The following is an 18,939-nucleotide window of genomic DNA, read 5'->3' on the forward strand; positions in this document are numbered from 1 at the left end:
AGCACAAAGAAATATCCGAAAATCGCAATATACTGATATAAACTGATATAACTCGGTTTAAAATAACAACATTATGATGTCTTTAACACCTATATCGAATAAAATCAGAGCCGGATATATCTAACTCCTATAACGAGAGCTTTTCAGAACGCAATCCTGAGGTCTGTCTTGCGTCATGGCGAATGTTGAAAAGGCTGGACCCCCGGTTCCAAGCCCATTTATATAGCCTCAGATCTGCCTAGCAACTCTATTCCAATTCTCATTGCTTGCTGACATCCAGGGGAAGGCGTATGCAGTGCATGTCGACCAATAGAATACATGCAAATTAATAAACCGACCCTGGAACAGATTGCCTGATTTCAGATTTCTCACTTGCTGACAGGAAGATTGCTCCAACTCGAGTTCTGTTTTACTCACAGATATAATTCAAACGGTTTTAGAAACTAGAGAGTGTTTTCTATCCAATAGTAATAATAATATGCATATTGTACGAGCAAGAATTGAGTACGAGGCAGTTTAATTTGGGAACGAATTTTTTACAAAGTGAAAACAGTACCCCCTATTGAGAAAAGGTTTTAACCTTTATTAAGATTTTTCACCGAACAATTACTTTTTCTTTTAATGTCAGAAAGTCTAGCACCATCCTCAGACAATTCCTTTAATTTTTGGTCTAATTCCCATTTCTGGAAAAGGCTTAAAACAAAGGTTAAAATCCAGGCATGTGACTTCACTTCACAAAATATATGTATTTACTTGTTGAAAGATCTGGCCTCAATAGTTCGAAGTTCAACTGTATTGTCCAAGAGGTAAATTAAAATGATTGTGGCCTAGCAATCTGCAATGGCCTTGCCCTACTGTAGCAGTAGCACAAAATATTTTTAAAAACTCAATTGTACCTTTTACCTTAAACAGATATCATTTTAACAGTTCAACATCTTGCATAACTAAATATTTTTCCAGTTAAGGAGGACAGCACTGCACTTTGCCTCCATCGAGGGACACTACCGTCATCCAGAAGCTTCTAGAGAAAGGAGCTAACATCAATTCTAAAGACCGGGTGAGAGACTCTTGCCATTAACACAGTATGTTCTATAGTCAATGTCCGTTGCCGTGATAAAAGCTATGAAATGACACAGTTGACATAATTGTGTTTTTAACTCCAATACTAGAGAACAAATGGACAACTTTTTTTAATCACATATACAGTATGTAAGCTCTATATAACCTCAGGTATTGTGCTGATAATTGGGTAATTGATAAGGTTAGGGCTGTGGAATGGAAAGCTGGTGACCAGTCAGTTGTTAAGCGTCAGACATTGTACAGTGAAGGTGGCCGTGTGTGTGTTCCAGCTGGAGTCCAGAGCTGTTCACTGGGCCTGTAGAGGAGGAAGCCTAGCTGTGATCAAGGTCCTCCAGAAACATGGAGCTGACCTCAACATCAGGGACAAGGTGAGACGTAGGTGTGTGTGTGTCATGATGAAACATGGAGCTGACCTCAACATCAGGGACAAGGTGAGACGTAGGTGTGTGTGTGTCATGATGAAACATGGAGCTGACCTCAACATCAGGGACAAGGTGAGACGTAGGTGTGTGTGTGTGTCATGATGAAACATGGAGCTGACCTCAACATCAGGGACAAGGTGAGACATGGGTGTGTGTGTGTCATGATGAAACATGGAGCTGACCTCAACATCAGGGACAAGGTGAGACATGGGTGTGTGTGTGTCATGATGAAACATGGAGCTGACCTCAACATCAGGGACAAGGTGAGACGTAGGTGTGTGTGTGTCATGATGAAACATGGAGCTGACCTCAACATCAGGGACAAGGTGAGACATAGGTGTGTGTGTGTCATGATGAAACATGGAGCTGACCTCAACATCAGGGACAAGGTGAGACGTGGGTGTGTGTGTGTGTCATGATGAAACATGGAGCTGACCTCAACATCAGGGACAAGGTGAGATGTGGGTGTGTGTGTGTGTCATGATGAAACATGGAGCTGACCTCAACATCAGGGACAAGGTGAGACGTGGGTGTGTGTGTGTCATGATGAAACATGGAGCTGACCTCAACATCAGGGACAAGGTGAGACGTAGGTGTGTGTGTGTCATGATGAAACATGGAGCTGACCTCAACATCAGGGACAAGGTGAGACGTAGGTGTGTGTGTGTCATGATGAAACATGGAGCTGACCTCAACATCAGGGACAAGGTGAGACGTGGGTGTGTGTGTGTCATGATGAAACATGGAGCTGACCTCAACATCAGGGACAAGGTGAGACGTAGGTGTGTGTGTGTCATGATGAAACATGGAGCTGACCTCAACATCAGGGACAAGGTGAGACGTGGGTGTGTGTGTGTGTCATGATGAAACATGGAGCTGACCTCAACATCAGGGACAAGGTGAGACGTGGGTGTGTGTGTGTGTCATGATGAAACATGGAGCTGACCTCAACATCAGGGACAAGGTGAGACGTGGGTGTGTGTGTGTCATGATGCTTTTGTGCGACTATAGCTACTGACATTTCATTCATTATGGAGTTAGCCAGCTAACAGAATGGCCATCTACCCACGGCCTTATCATTTCACCAGTCCAGGGTTGTCCTCAGTGGGGTTAAGATATATTAAGAATATACATGTTTCTTTGTCATTTGACATGTAGAATTGGGAAGATTTCAGCTACAAGGAATTGTTATCTGCAGCATCTTTCACAATGTATTTCACATCAATCCCGGTGAAGAGGAGGAAATGAGGAGAAATGCGCCCATGTTGGCTGTAACTCTCTCTCATCCCTAGCTGATGGCCAGTCCTCTCCACGTGGCCACCAGGACAGGCCATTCTGACGTAGTGGGACACCTGCTGAACAGTGGAGCCAAAATCAACCCCAGAGACAGGGTAGGACGTCATGCTTTCTCACTGCATCATACCTGGTCTAATATGATTTTGTAAGCCAGTTTTGTGTGGTATTGGTGCTTAAAAATACTTTTATCATTCCTTTCCTCTTGAAATACAATGAACAAACATCATCATTGTAACAATGTGGCTCATCATCTTGGTTGTCCTCGTTGTCATCATGATCTTGGTTGTCTTTGTTGTCATCATTATCTTGGTTGTCCTCGTTGTCATCATTATCTTGGTTGTCCTTGTTGTCATCATTATCTTGGTTGTCTTTGTTGTCATCATTATCTTGGTTGTCTTTGTTGTCATCATTATCCTGGTTGTCCTCGTTGTCATCATGATCTTGGTTGTCTTTGTTGTCATCATTATCTTGGTTGTCCTCGTTGTCTTGGTTGTCCTCTATGTTTAGACTGTTGTTGTTCATGTTTTGCTGTGTTCTAGTGTACTATGGAATATATTGCTTTCTTATTCTTGACACTTCTCCCAGTCATATTTAAGGTTAGAACTACCTTTTAGTGTTCTGATACTTCTAGCTTGGAGTTGTATTTTTATGATAACATAGCTACATATTTCACTTTTTAATGTGTATAGTATTGCTTACTAGGTGTGTCCAATCAATTTTGTAACCACGCCCTCTTCTAATTAGGGCTAATTGGAAAAGCTGTTCAAAAGAGGACATTGTATTATTTCTTTGTACTCCCTGACGAAGGCCATGCAGCCGAAACGAGTCTTATTTTTAAAAACTTTGTTTCTATTGAACATGCCATACAAATACAGGCATTTTAATTAATTATATGAAGAGTGTCTTGGTCCTCCTTTCTTTTTAATGACCAATTTACCCCTTTTACCAAAGAGCACCTTCTGTCTACCAAAATGTACTATTGTGCACCTTAGTAGCGCTTCCCTTCCCCCTCTTTCTACCAATTTTGTGTGGTATTGGTGCTGAAAAATACTTTTATCATTCATTTCCTCTTGAAATACAATAAACAAACATCATCTTGGTTGTCCTCGTTGTCATCATTATCTTGGTTGTCCTCGTTGTCATCATTATCTTGGTTGTCCTCGTTGTCATCATTATCTTGGTTGTCTTTGTTGTCATCATTATCTTGGTTGTCCCTGTTGTCATCATTATCTTGGTTGTCCTCGTTGTCCTCGTTATCTTGGTTGTCCTCGTTGTCCTCGTTATCTTGGTTGTCCTCGTTGTCATCCTTATCTTGGTTGTCCTCGTTGTCATCATTATCTTGGTTGTCCTCGTTGTCATCATTATCTTGGTTGTCTTCATAGTGTAGTATTGTAATTGTGTATTCCAGGAGGGGGACACTCCTCTGCATGATGCTGTGCGTCTGGGCAGATATAAGATACTCAAGCTGCTCATTGTTGGAGGGGCTGATACCAGGCTCAAAAACCATGTGAGTATCACATCTTCTCAAATAAAACTTGAGGTTGGCAGAGACATTTTCTATTCAAATGTGTATTTTTGCTTCCGTGTGTAACTGTTTGTTCAATCAGGCGTCTGTGTGTTTCAGGAGGGATTTACAGCAGTGGAGCAGGTGAAGGAGTGGCAGTTTGACACAAAGGAGACTCTGGAGAAACTGGACCAGCTGAGGGAGGTGGGTCTGGTACCCCCACTGTTACCTACATAACCAGATCACCAAATCAGCCTTCAGCCCTAAACCTCCACACCCCACTGTTACCTACCTAACCAGACCACCAAATCAGCCTTCAGCCCTAAACCTCCACACCCCACTGTTACCTACCTAACTAGACCACCAAATCAGCCTTCAGCCCTAAACCTCCACACCCCACTGTTACCTACCTAACCAGACACCACCATTTCAGCCCTAAACCTCCACACCCCACTGTTACCTACCTAACCAGACCACCAAATCAGCCTTCAGCCCTAAACCTCCACACCCCACTGTTACCTACCTAACCAGACACCACCATTTCAGCCCTAAACCTCCACACCCCACTGTTACCTACCTAGCCAGACCACCAAATCAGCCTTCAGCCCTAAACCTCCACACCCCACTGTTACCTACCTAGCCAGACCACCAAATCAGCCTTCAGCCCTAAACCTCCACACCCCACTGTTACCTACCTAACCAGACCACCAAATCAGCCTTCAGCCCTAAACCTCCACACCCCACTGTTACCTACCTAACCAGACCACCAAATCAGCCTTCAGCCCTAAACCTCCACACCCCACTGTTACATACCTAACCAGACCACCAAATCAGCCTTCAGCCCTAAACCTCCACATCCCACTGGTACCTACCTAACCAGACCACCAAATCAGCCTTCAGCCCTAAACCTCCACATTCCAAATGTTACCTACCTAACCAGACCACCAAATCAGCCTTCAGCCCTAAACCTCCACACCCCACTGTTACCTACCTAACCAGACCACCAAATCAGCCCTCAGCCCTAAACCTCCACATCCCACTGTTACCTACCTAACCAGACCACCAAATCAGCCCTCAGCCCTAAACCTCCACACCCCACTGTTACCTACCTAACCAGACACCACCATTTCAGCCTTCAGCCCTAAACCTCCACATCCCACTGTTACCTACCTAACCAGACCACCATTTCAGCCTTCAGCCCTAAACCTCCACATCCCACTGTTACCTACCTAACCAGACCACCAAATCAGCCTTCAGCCCTAAACCTCCACATCCTATTGTTACCTACCTAACCAGACACCACCAAATCAGCCTTCAGCCCTAAACCTCCACACCCCACTGTTACCTACCTAACCAGACCACCAAATCAGCCTTCAGCCCTAAACCTCCACATCCTATTGTTACCTACCTAACCAGACCACCAAATCAGCCCTCAGCCCTAAACCTCCACATCCCACTGTTACCTACCTAACGAGACCACCAAATCAGCCCTCAGCCCTAAACCTCCACACCCCACTGTTACCTACCTAACCAGACCACCAAATCAGCCTTCAGCCCTAAACCTCCACACCCCACTGTTACCTACCTAACCAGACACCACCAAATCAGCCTTCAGCCCTAAACCTCCAAATCCTACTGGTACCTACCTAACCAGACCACCAAATCAGCCTTCAGCCCTAAACCTCCACACCCCACTGTTACCTACCTAACCAGACACCACCATTTCAGCCTTCAGCCCTAAACCTCCACACCCCACTGTTACCTACCTAACCAGACCACCATTTCAGCCCTAAACCTCCACACCCCACTGTTACCTACCTAACCAGACACCACCATTTCAGCCTTCAGCCCTAAACCTCCACATCCCACTGTTACCTACCTAACCAGACCACCAAATCAGCCTTCAGCCCTAAACCTCCACATCCCACTGTTACCTACCTAACCAGACCACCATTTCAGCCTTCAGCCCTAAACCTCCACATGCCACTGTTACCTACCTAACCAGACCACCAAATCAGCCTTCAGCCCTAAACCTCCACATCCCACTGTTACCTACCTAACCAGAACACCAAATCAGCCTTCAGCCCTAAACCTCCACATCCTATTGTTACCTACCTAACCAGACCACCAAATCAGCCTTCAGCCCTAAACCTCCACACCCCACTGTTACCTACCTAACCAGACCACCAAATCAGCCTTCAGCCCTAAACCTCCACATCCTACTGGTACCTACCTAACCAGACCACCAAATCAGCCTTCAGCCCAAAACCTCCACACCCCACTGTTACCTACCTAACCAGACCACCAAATCAGCCTTCAGCCCTAAACCTCCACACCCCACTGTTACCTACCTAACCAGACACCACCAAATCAGCCTTCAGCCCTAAACCTCCACATCCCACTGTTACCTACCTAACCAGACCACCAAATCAGCCTTCAGCCCTAAACCTCCACACCCCACTGTTACCTACCTAACCAGACCACCAAATCAGCCCTAAACCTCATCACCCCACTGTTACCTACCTAACCAGACACCACCATTTCAGCCCTAAACCTCCACACCCCACTGTTACCTACCTAACCAGACACCACCATTTCAGCCCTACACCTCCACACCCCACTGTTACCTACCTAGCCAGACCACCAAATCAGCCTTCAGCCCTAAACCTCCACACCCCACTGTTACCTACCTAGCCAGACCACCAAATCAGCCTTCAGCCCTAAACCTCCACACCCCACTGTTACCTACCTAACCAGACCACCAAATCAGCCTTCAGCCCTAAACCTCCACACCCCACTGTTACCTACCTAACCAGACCACCAAATCAGCCTTCAGCCCTAAACCTCCACACCCCACTGTTACATACCTAACCAGACCACCAAATCAGCCTTCAGCCCTAAACCTTCACATCCCACTGGTACCTACCTAACCAGACCACCAAATCAGCCTTCAGCCCTAAACCTCCACACCCCACTGTTACCTACCTAGCCAGACCACCAAATCAGCCTTCAGCCCTAAACCTCCACACCCCACTGTTACCTACCTAACCAGACCACCAAATCAGCCTTCAGCCCTAAACCTCCACACCCCACTGTTACCTACCTAACCAGACCACCAAATCAGCCCTAAACCTCATCACCCCACTGTTACCTACCTAACCAGACCACCAAATCAGCCTTCAGCCCTAAACCTCCACATCCTACTGGTACCTACCTAACCAGACCACCAAATCAGCCTTCAGCCCTAAACCTCCACATCCTACTGGTACCTACCTAACCAGACCACCAAATCAGCCTTCAGCCCTAAACCTCCACACCCCACTGTTACCTACCTAACCAGACCACCAAATCAGCCTTCAGCCCTAAACCTCCACATTCCAAATGTTACCTACCTAACCAGACCACCAAATCAGCCTTCAGCCCTAAACCTCCACACCCCACTGTTACCTACCTAACCAGACCACCAAATCAGCCCTCAGCCCTAAACCTCCACATCCCACTGTTACCTACCTAACCAGACCACCAAATCAGCCCTCAGCCCTAAACCTCCACACCCCACTGTTACCTACCTAACCAGACACCACCATTTCAGCCTTCAGCCCTAAACCTCCACATCCCACTGTTACCTACCTAACCAGACCACCATTTCAGCCTTCAGCCCTAAACCTCCACATCCCACTGTTACCTACCTAACCAGACCACCAAATCAGCCTTCAGCCCTAAACCTCCACATCCTATTGTTACCTACCTAACCAGACACCACCAAATCAGCCTTCAGCCCTAAACCTCCACACCCCACTGTTACCTACCTAACCAGACCACCAAATCAGCCTTCAGCCCTAAACCTCCACATCCTATTGTTACCTACCTAACCAGACCACCAAATCAGCCCTCAGCCCTAAACCTCCACATCCCACTGTTACCTACCTAACCAGACCACCAAATCAGCCCTCAGCCCTAAACCTCCACACCCCACTGTTACCTACCTAACCAGACCACCAAATCAGCCTTCAGCCCTAAACCTCCACACCCCACTGTTACCTACCTAACCAGACACCACCAAATCAGCCTTCAGCCCTAAACCTCCAAATCCTACTGGTACCTACCTAACCAGACCACCAAATCAGCCTTCAGCCCTAAACCTCCACACCCCACTGTTACCTACCTAACCAGACACCACCATTTCAGCCTTCAGCCCTAAACCTCCACACCCCACTGTTACCTACCTAACCAGACCACCATTTCAGCCCTAAACCTCCACACCCCACTGTTACCTACCTAACCAGACACCACCATTTCAGCCTTCAGCCCTAAACCTCCACATCCCACTGTTACCTACCTAACCAGACCACCAAATCAGCCTTCAGCCCTAAACCTCCACACCCCACTGTTACCTACCTAACCAGACCACCAAATCAGCCTTCAGCCCTAAACCTCCACATCCTACTGGTACCTACCTAACCAGACCACCAAATCAGCCTTCAGCCCAAAACCTCCACACCCCACTGTTACCTACCTAACCAGACCACCAAATCAGCCTTCAGCCCTAAACCTCAACACCCCACTGTTACCTACCTAACCAGACCACCAAATCAGCCTTCAGCCCTAAACCTCCACATCCTACTGGTACCTACCTAACCAGACCACCAAATCAGCCTTCAGCCCAAAACCTCCACACCCCACTGTTACCTACCTAACCAGACCACCAAATCAGCCTTCAGCCCTAAACCTCAACACCCCACTGTTACCTACCTAACCAGACCACCAAATCAGCCTTCAGCCCTAAACCTCCACATCCCACTGTTACCTACCTAACCAGACCACCAAATCAGCCTTCAGCCCTAAACCTCCACATCCCACTGTTACCTACCTAACCAGACCACCAAATCAGCCTTCAGCCCTAAACCTCCACATCCTACTGGTACCTACCTAACCAGACCACCAAATCAGCTTTCAGCCCTACACCTCCACACCCCACTGTTACCTACCTAGCCAGACAACCAAATCAGCCTTCAGCCCTAAACCTCCACACCCCACTGTTACCTACCTAGCCAGACCACCAAATCACCATTTCAGCCCTACACCTCCACATTCCACTGTTACCTACCTAACCAGACCACCATTTCAGCCTTCAGCCCTAAACCTCCACATCCCACTGTTACCTACCTAACCAGACCACCAAATCAGCCTTCAGCCCTAAACCTCCACACCCCACTGTTACCTACCTAACCAGACCACCAAATCAGCCTTCAGCCCTAAACCTCCACACCCCACTGTTACATACCTAACCAGACCACCAAATCAGCCTTCAGCCCTAAACCTCCACACCCCACTGTCACCTACCTAACCAGACACCACCATTTCAGCCCTAAACCTCCACATCCCACTGTTACCTACCTAACCAGACCACCAAATCAGCCTTCAGCCCTAAACCTCCACATCCCACTGTTACCTACCTAACCAGACCACCAAATCAGCCTTCAGCCCTAAACCTCCACATCCCACTGTTACCTACCTAACCAGACCACCATTTCAGCCTTCAGCCCTAAACCTCCACATGCCACTGTTACCTACCTAACCAGACCACCAAATCAGCCTTCAGCCCTAAACCTCCACACCCCACTGTTACCTACCTAACCAGACCACCAAATCAGCCTTCAGCCCTAAACCTCCACACCCCACTGTTACCTACCTAACCAGAACACCAAATCAGCCTTCAGCCCTAAACCTCCACATCCCACTGTTACCTACCTAACCAGACCACCAAATCAGCCCTCAGCCCTAAACCTCCACACCCCACTGTTACCTACCTAACCAGACCACCAAATCAGCCTTCAGCCCTAAACCTCCACACCCCACTGTTACCTACCTAACCAGACCACCAAATCAGCCTTCAGCCCTAAACCTCCACATCCTACTGGTACCTACCTAACCAGAACACCAAATCAGCCTTCAGCCCTAAACCTCCACACCCCACTGTTACCTACCTAACCAGACCACCAAATCAGCCTTCAGCCCTAAACCTCCACATCCCACTGTTACCTACCTACCTAACCAGAACACCAAATCAGCCTTCAGCCCTAAACCTCCACATCCCACTGTTACCTACCTAACCAGACCACCAAATCAGCCTTCAGCCCTAAACCTCCACATCCTACTGGTACCTACCTAACCAGATCACCAAATCAGCCTTCAGCCCTAAACCTCCACATCCTATTGTTACCTACCTAACCAGACCACCAAATCAGACTTCAGCCCTAAACCTCCACATCCTACTGGTACCTACCTAACCAGACCACCAAATCAGCTTTCAGCCCTAAACCTCCACACCCCACTGTTACCTACCTAACCAGACCACCAAATCAGCCTTCAGCCCTAAACCTCCACATCCTACTGGTACCTACCTAACCAGACACCACCATTTCAGCCCTAAACCTCCACACCCCACTGTTACCTACCTAGCCAGACCACCAAATCAGCCTTCAGCCCTAAACCTCCACATCCCACTGTTACCTACCTAACCAGACCACCAAATCAGCCTTCAGCCCTAAACCTCCACACCCCACTGTTACCTACCTAGCCAGACCACCAAATCAGCCTTCAGCCCTAAACCTCCACATCCCACTGGTACCTACCTAACCAGACCACCAAATCAGCCTTCAGACCTAAACCTCCACACCCCACTGTTACCTACCTAACCAGACCACCAAATCAGCCTTCAGCCCTAAACCTCCACACCCCACTGTTACCTACCTAGCCAGACACCACCATTTCAGCCTTCAGCCCTAAACCTCCACACCCCACTGTTACCTACCTAACCAGACACCACCATTTCAGCCCCTGACTGGGTGCATAGGGCTTAACTTCAACTCCCATACTGGACAGGCACAGTGTGTGCAGGCTTTTGAGTCCTCTTAGAAAAAATTGTGCTATCTAGAACCTAAAAGGGTTCTTTGGCTGTCCACATACCCTATTTGGTTCCAGGTAGAACCCTTTCCACAGAGGGCTGTATATGGAACCCAAAAGAGTTCAATCTGGAACCAAAAAGGGTTCTCCAATGGGGACAGCCGAAGAACCCTTTTGTAACCCTTTTTTCTACAAGTGTATCTCTCAAATGTAAATCAAAACTAGACGATGAAGTGATGTTTGTGCCCAGTGGGCTACCGCATATTTGATCAAGTCATTTCAACGCAGACCTACAGTCATGGCAAACTCTCATCATCTTGTTTTCTGGGTATATTTGATATAACAGGATCGTACCGTTACAGTAGTGGCCTGATAATATATTCTCTACTCTCCTAGTGTGTGTCTGCATGGCTCTCAGGAACATAAACCAAGCACTTTTCCTGTATTTGTTATATATTTCCTGTATACTCATGCCCCTTATGTACATGGTATTTGATTCATGTGTTATCTGCAGTGTGTCTTTCTAGGACACAACAGGCTGAAGGTCAGAGATGAGTTGTGTGTGCCGTTATACCAGCGAGGATGAGACTGCTGCTTTCATGTCATCTGCTTTTGCTGAAAATACATTTTTAGAAAAGTCCTTTCAGCTGAGCAGTGTGGTGCTGGTGACAGGACTTAAAAAAGCAGCTCATTGGCGATTCTCTTCTGAAGAGCTTTAAAACCCCTGAAAAGCTGTGTTCTTGCATTAGAATCGACGTTGAATTGAAGTCTGTGCCTAGTGGGGACACTATCTTGCCATATAGGCTAGTCACCATAGAGTCAATGTAAATTGCAGATAATCCATATGAGAATCCAAGATTCACAGTACATTCACTGCTGGCTTTGCTCTCCAACATTACACCATCCATGGGGATTTTAAATCAACAAATGATGTACAAATGTATGTCAAAGTGCATTTTTGTTCTTGTTGTTAAAAGTCTTTCTGAGCAGTATTTTCTGAGCAGATTTAAAATGCTACCAATGCAGTAGGCCCATGTGTTGATTGCATCATCATAGCTTTATATCAGCACTGGGTTTTCATTTGAAACTGCGTCTGGTTTATCCTCCATTATTACAGTAATTAAAACATCGACTGTCCAGCAGCAGTTGTTCCACGTTTAAAGGTCACTGAAAAATGGTTAATTTTACAGAGGCTAGAGTCACAGACAATGTTTAGTTAACACTGGCTCTATTGTCTCTGTGGTGCCCCAGGGGTGGATGGGATGGTTGGGGTGGCTGTTTTTCCTAAGTTAAACCCCAGGATTGGGTTACAAATGTGTGGACATACTTCCGTGGGTCCAGTGGAAATATTTTCCTGTTGTCATCATAGGTACAGTCCTGCCTGAGGGAAAACGATCTCTAGCTCAGGGATAGGATAGACCTGTCAGAATGTCTGTTGGTTTGGTTACATTGACGTGTATCTCTGAATAGTGGAAGGACTTAAAGCAGTAGTAACAATAGTATAAGCCCTGTGAATGTGAGTTCACTGTACCTTTGCCAAGAGGTCTGGATTACTGTAGGGTTGCTCCCTAAATCACTACAATGGTATTGATTTGATTGCAATGTCTGAAAAGCACCTGAAAGATAAAGCTATTAATATTAGTAGTAATCCTCACTTTACAGAATATGTTCCTGCCAAGTTAAATAAAGGTAAAAAAAGAAATAAAAAAGAAATAAAACTGGTTAAACTTTGACTTCTGAGCCATCGGGGGACATTGTTGCCATATGCCATATGTATGTTGTGTATGGATTATGTACAGAAAAAGTGCATCCAAGCGTGTTGGTTTTGAATAACAGATAATGTATGTGTATGCCAATGTTATTTATATTAGCTTAGAAAACCTATAATCAACTGCATACTTCTGTATATAATTTGCCATGTAGTGTACTGCTGACATCCACACATTAAGCTTATTCCAAATAAAATAAACAGCAGATTTCAGTAGGATATCCAGTAAGCCTCCCTTTGTCATAGTGGGATCTCAATGTTACCTCCTCTCCTTGGTAGAGCAACATGCTCAATGCCTGTGTATTTGAGGGAGGAGATAGGATGGTTAGCTTCAACAAAGTGAGCTGCTACTGGATAGTCAATGTTCTCACACCTGATTGAAATGCGGTGTCCAGCTATGCGTTGTTCTAATTGTCTTTTCGTTTGTCCTACGTAGGCTTTTCCACATGAACAGGTGATGAGATAGATTTTCCCTTAGTCTTGCATGTGATGATACCGCTTACAGGGATTTTTCGACCTGTATAGTTCTCAATTAGTAAACATCAACTTTACAAAACGCACACTAAAACTATGATACTTGATACTATCAACAGTCTTATATGTCGTCTTCTATTCTCCTGAACCACATCTGCTCTGCACATCTGCTCTGACATGAAAGAACAGCACTGGCACAGATCAAAACTATTTCCAATAACCCTAACCCTAACCCATATTGCTCTCTTCTACACTGTATTTACAGTTAGTGAAATTGGAGAGGAGACGAGGAGACCACTATAGACTATTGAAATGAAGGAGAGGAGATGAGGAGAGGAGACCACTATAGACTATTGAAATTAAGGAGAGGAGATGAGGAGAGGAGACCACTATAGACTATTGAAATGAAGGAGAGGAGATGAGGAGAGGAGACCACTATAGACTATTGAAATGAAGGAGAGGAGATGAGGAGAGGAGACCACTATAGACTATTGAAATGAAGGAGAAGAGACCAATATTGACTATTGAGATACAGTCCTGGAGTAGAGTAGTATGAAGAGGGGGAGGGGAAGGAAAGGAGATCCAACCTGCAGCAGTCCACAAGACAGACCTGTTAGCTTACTATTAAACGGTTATAACAACAGGGCTGTCTTCAACTGCCACCGGGTTTATGTCAATCTCTTTAGTCTACAGAACCTGTAGAATTCTCTGTTGTGAAAAATGTTGTTTGTCATGATGAGTATGATTATTTTGTTTCTGGTTCTTTTTATAGACTATCTGACAGGAAACCTTACTCAAGTACACCACAGTGGGCAAAATATATCAGCCGTTTATCTTCCATTTTGATTTATTTCTTGTTGCCATAGAGTCCCATTGACACTCTCAAATACTTAAGTATCTTACTGCCTGGTGTAGTGAAAAGAATCCATTCAGAAACTTCAGATGAATGTCATGACAACCAAGGCTGACTCATTACTGTCTCACCATGAATGAGGATGTCTGGAGAGATAATATAGGACGGAAACCCTAATGAAGGGTATGCTTTAAAGACACAACAACAGGGAGATATATATGAAGGTTTAACTAATGCACCTAAAATGCCATACAAACAAAACATATCTGCCTGTAGGCCTCCATACTAGGCTCTGCATGTATAACACAAGCTAAAATGAGTCCGACGTACCAGACATGGCAGACTTATTCATACATGATGTTCCAAATGCCTCGCATCAATTGACTTCATTTATTCAAGGACTTCTCTGTTAGAAAATCTCAGTTGTGGTACAAATTTCCAAAGATTTTCTTTGCAAAATTATCTGCAAGAGACAAACCCTTGCAGACAATACATCGTATTTGTATCTGTCTAAATCAGTCTGGTCTTATTATGGTGGCTTGTGGGTGGATCATTTACAGTGTTTGAGCTTCTCAACAGCACCAGCTCTTGGGTTGGGGCCCCCACCTCACAACCTTTTGACAATCAGATTTTTTGGGGGACCCCAAAAATTACTCAAAAGAGCGTTAGTTCTGTATGTGGCGGAAAATTGCGCCCACATCTGTTCATCCCCTTAGCTTTGAGAGGACCGTGTTAAAGACAGCAAACTGCAGGATCAAATGGGTTCCAACGACAGCAGAATTCACATTATTGGCAGAATTTGTATTTATTTCTGTTGACATTCACTTTGTGGTATAGGCAGCTCTTTGTCTCTCTACAGGGAAATATTCAGGATACCCAGTGAAAGAGAACTCTCCTTTATTTTGATTTGGAAGAATAGATATGTGGATAAACCTTTATCGTTGTAAGAAACAATCTTTCTATCAAATGAAAATGTTAAATTTATTAAATGATTATTTTTAACATAACTATTTTCTCTAGTCTGTGTTGCCTATCGAACAAAGAGATCTCAACAAAGGTACAGATTTATTAGAAGGTACTTTTTATTGTCAAATTAGCAGCCAGAATGTCAGCAGTAAGACGTCTCCTGTCAATCTCTTTATCTTTGTTATTAGCATGAATCCCTTTGGGATAAGTCTTTACCATATAGCATTGATCTCCATGTCATTCTACCCTCTGGGGAATAACGGAGTATATCTTGATAATGATGGTCTCATTACAGACACGTCTGCTTCCCAAAGCCTCTGTGTATCTAATCATTCCATTGTCTTTAGTAAAGGCTCTAGTTATCCACCGACAAAACCATATATTTACTCATTCAGAGTAAACTGTTAATGTACAATGGATTCATTCGGGTTTCATCACACTATAGCCATGATCAATTCTAGTAGAATACAATTCAACCCCACAGAATACAGATACCAACCGTCCTATGACTAATAATGACAAGTAACATAGGTGTGTAATTAATGGTTAATAAAGTGTCCCTAGCCTATAAAGTGTTACTTGTCCCCTAACAGAGATATACTGTAAGACACACATGTAATGCTATTCACACCATAGAGAATAAACAGCCAGCTATCAGATCAACCATATCCTTCCCTCATGTCTTGACAAAGGGAAGGATATGTCACAGAAATGTTGCATTTGTTATATGTTGGTTTTTAGAAGTATACGGACTGTGCAAGAGTTCACTTTTACCATTTCCCTCTATTCGTTCCGTTAAAGCTAGAATCTTTCATTGGAGCAATAACAAAGCATACTCCCCACCCGTTTCGCTACAAAGCTAAGGGAGGGTCTGGAGAAATGCAACCACTCTCAAATTCAAAGACAGAGCTATGGATTCAAGGACTGAACATCAAATGTATAATTTTAGCCATGTTTTGAGACTATACAGTGTTTGTTTAAATGTACAAACCTCTTAAGGATCCGACCCTTTTTTTCAATTTTCGCCTAAAATGACATACCCAAATCTAACTGCCTGTAGCTCAGGACCTGAAGCAAGTATATGCATATTCTTGATACCATTTGAAAGCAAACACTTTGATGTTTGTGGAAATGTGAAATGAATGGAGGAGAATAACACATTAGATCTGGTAAAAGATCATTCAAAGAAAATAAAAAAACATTTTTTTGTACCATCATCTTTGAAATGGAAGAGAAAGGCCATAATGTATTATTCCATCCCAGGCACAATTTCGATTCTGGCCACTAGATGGCAGCAGTTTATGCGCACCGTTTTAGACTGATCCAATGAACCATTGCATTTCTGTTCAAAATGTTGTATCAAGACTGCCCAAATGTGCCTAACTGGTTTATTAATACATTTTTATGTATTAATAAATTTTTACAGTTCATTTCAGTTACATTTTTACAGTTCATAACTGTGCACTCTCCTCAAACAATAGCATGGTATTCTTTCACTGTAATACCTACTGTAAATTGGACAGTGAAGTTTGATAAACAAGAATTTAAGCTTTCTGACCATATCAGATATGTCTATGTCCTGGGAAATGTTCTTGTTACTTACAAGAACTGACAAGTTCTTGTTACTTAATGCTAATCACATTAGCCTACGTTAGCTCAACCGTCCCACGGGGGTACACCGATCCTGTAGAGGTTAAACAGACTAAAACAAGTGTATATTGGGTTCTGATGGTTATGCAAGTTAAACTAAGCACATGAGTAATTTACAAGTTATATTCTTCAATAATCAATGATGTAGCAACTAAGGACTCATGCCTGTCAAAATCATAGTGTTGAACCTACTCTCTCCTTACAAATGACATCCTTGGAGAGGCTGTTAGAGTGGAAAACTACTGGAGTCATTTGAGTTGAATCCCGTCATCACCACAGCATGTGTCTCAGAGGATAGTATGTGTGTGTGTGTGTGTTAGCCTCATTAGGATGTAATGCTTCTGGATACACCCTCAGAACAAATGGAGGGGTAGGAGAGGAAGAGGAGGAGGAATTAAGGAAGAGGATGGGAGGGGTTACAGAGGGAGGACGAGAGAACGGATGAGGGTAGAAGAGGTTGAGATAGGAGAGGAGGGAAAGGAAGAGGATGGGAGGGGTTACAGAGGGAGGACGAGAGAACGGATGAGGGTAGAAGAGGTTGAGATAGGAGAGGAGGGAAAGGAAGAAGAGGATGGGAGGGGTTACAGAGGGAGGACGAGAGAACGGATGAGGGTAGAAGAGGTTGAGATAGGAGAGGAGGGAAAGGAAGAAGAGGATGGGAGGGGTTACAGAGGGAGGAAGAGAGAACGGATGAGGGTAGAAGAGGTTGAGATAGGAGAGGAGGGAAAGGAAGAAGAGGATGGGAGGGGTTACAGAGGGAGGACGAGAGAACGGATGAGGGTAGAAGAGGTTGAGATAGGAGAGGAGGGAAAGGAAGAAGAGGATGGCAGAGGGGAGAAAGAAGTTCATTTTGATCCTCCTCAAATGAACAGTTCCCTTATTTAGACAATTATTCCAACACACCCTGTTAAGGCAAATGTGAAATGTGTGTTTTACCTACAATACAAACATATCAATAGGTCATTATTCACATATTGTAGATACGTCTCAGTATAGGACTAGTTCACCAGAGTGATGCCTATTTGATCAATAGCTGAAAAATGAAATGCTTGATTCTTTAAATAGTGCAATTCCATTATGAAAATCGAGCTTAATGTTGTAGGTGAGAACCACTATTTAGTGAATAATAAATGAATCATGTTTTGGGACACTTCCACGTTTTCAAAACAATACATCTGCGGGCAATGTTTTGTTCGAGACCTAAAGTGAGACCGATTCAAGACCAAGACTGGGGGGCGAGTGCTAACCTGAGAAGCAGCCTGCCAGTGTTATCATGAAGCAGCGCTGTTCAATGTGGGTCCAGGAGGGCCGAAACACATCTGGTTTTCATCCTCTATTTCTTATAAAGGACTAGTTCAGACCTGGGACACCAGGTGAGTGCAATTAACTACCAGGTAGAAGAAAAACATTTGTATGTGTTTCGGCCCTCCAGGACCGATATTAAACAGCCCTGACATAAAGATATTTCAAGACAAAAGAGAACAATGTGGCCTGACAGGTTCCCACACATGCATTAAGACATAGATTAAAGTACAAGTAACAGCTCAGTTAACTGCATACTTTTCATTCTACTTGAATAACAATCATACCTGTCTTTATTCTATCATCATGTTCAGTAAGCACCCTCCTGACCTGAACAGGCGTCAGATGGAGTATGGAATTCAGATTGCCAGCAAGCAGTGTTTTCCTGTTCTAAAGTGAGATGCTGTGACTGTGTTGTGTGTTTCATTGCAGAAACATTGTCCTTGTTGTAGTTCTAATCGTTTACATTTCAGACACTGTAGGCTTATGGTGACAATTTTTGTTGCTGAAATTTGCTACAGTCCTGAATGACAGACATAGAGACCAATCCCAAGGCTGTGTAGAGTCAGTAGCCCCTCCTAGCAGCGCAGACAGGCATTCAGTTTGCCCCATGTCCATCCAAGGTAAGTTCTGGGTGAATTCACACAACCACAGTTCCACACAATGAAAGGCATCCCAGTTTCCCTTTACGTCGCTTGTTGAGGTGATAGACTTCTGC

General features: G+C 44.5%; 1 pseudogene; it reads left to right on the forward strand.

Moving 5' to 3' along the window:
- Nucleotides 1-175: 175 nt before the first annotated feature.
- LOC120038994 lies at nt 176-15,223 on the forward strand (annotated as a pseudogene).
- The last annotated feature ends 3,716 nt before the right edge of the window (nt 15,224-18,939 follow it).

The sequence above is a fragment of the Salvelinus namaycush genome, unplaced genomic scaffold, assembly GCF_016432855.1.
Source record: "Salvelinus namaycush isolate Seneca unplaced genomic scaffold, SaNama_1.0 Scaffold247, whole genome shotgun sequence".
NCBI classification, from domain to species: domain Eukaryota; kingdom Metazoa; phylum Chordata; class Actinopteri; order Salmoniformes; family Salmonidae; genus Salvelinus; species Salvelinus namaycush.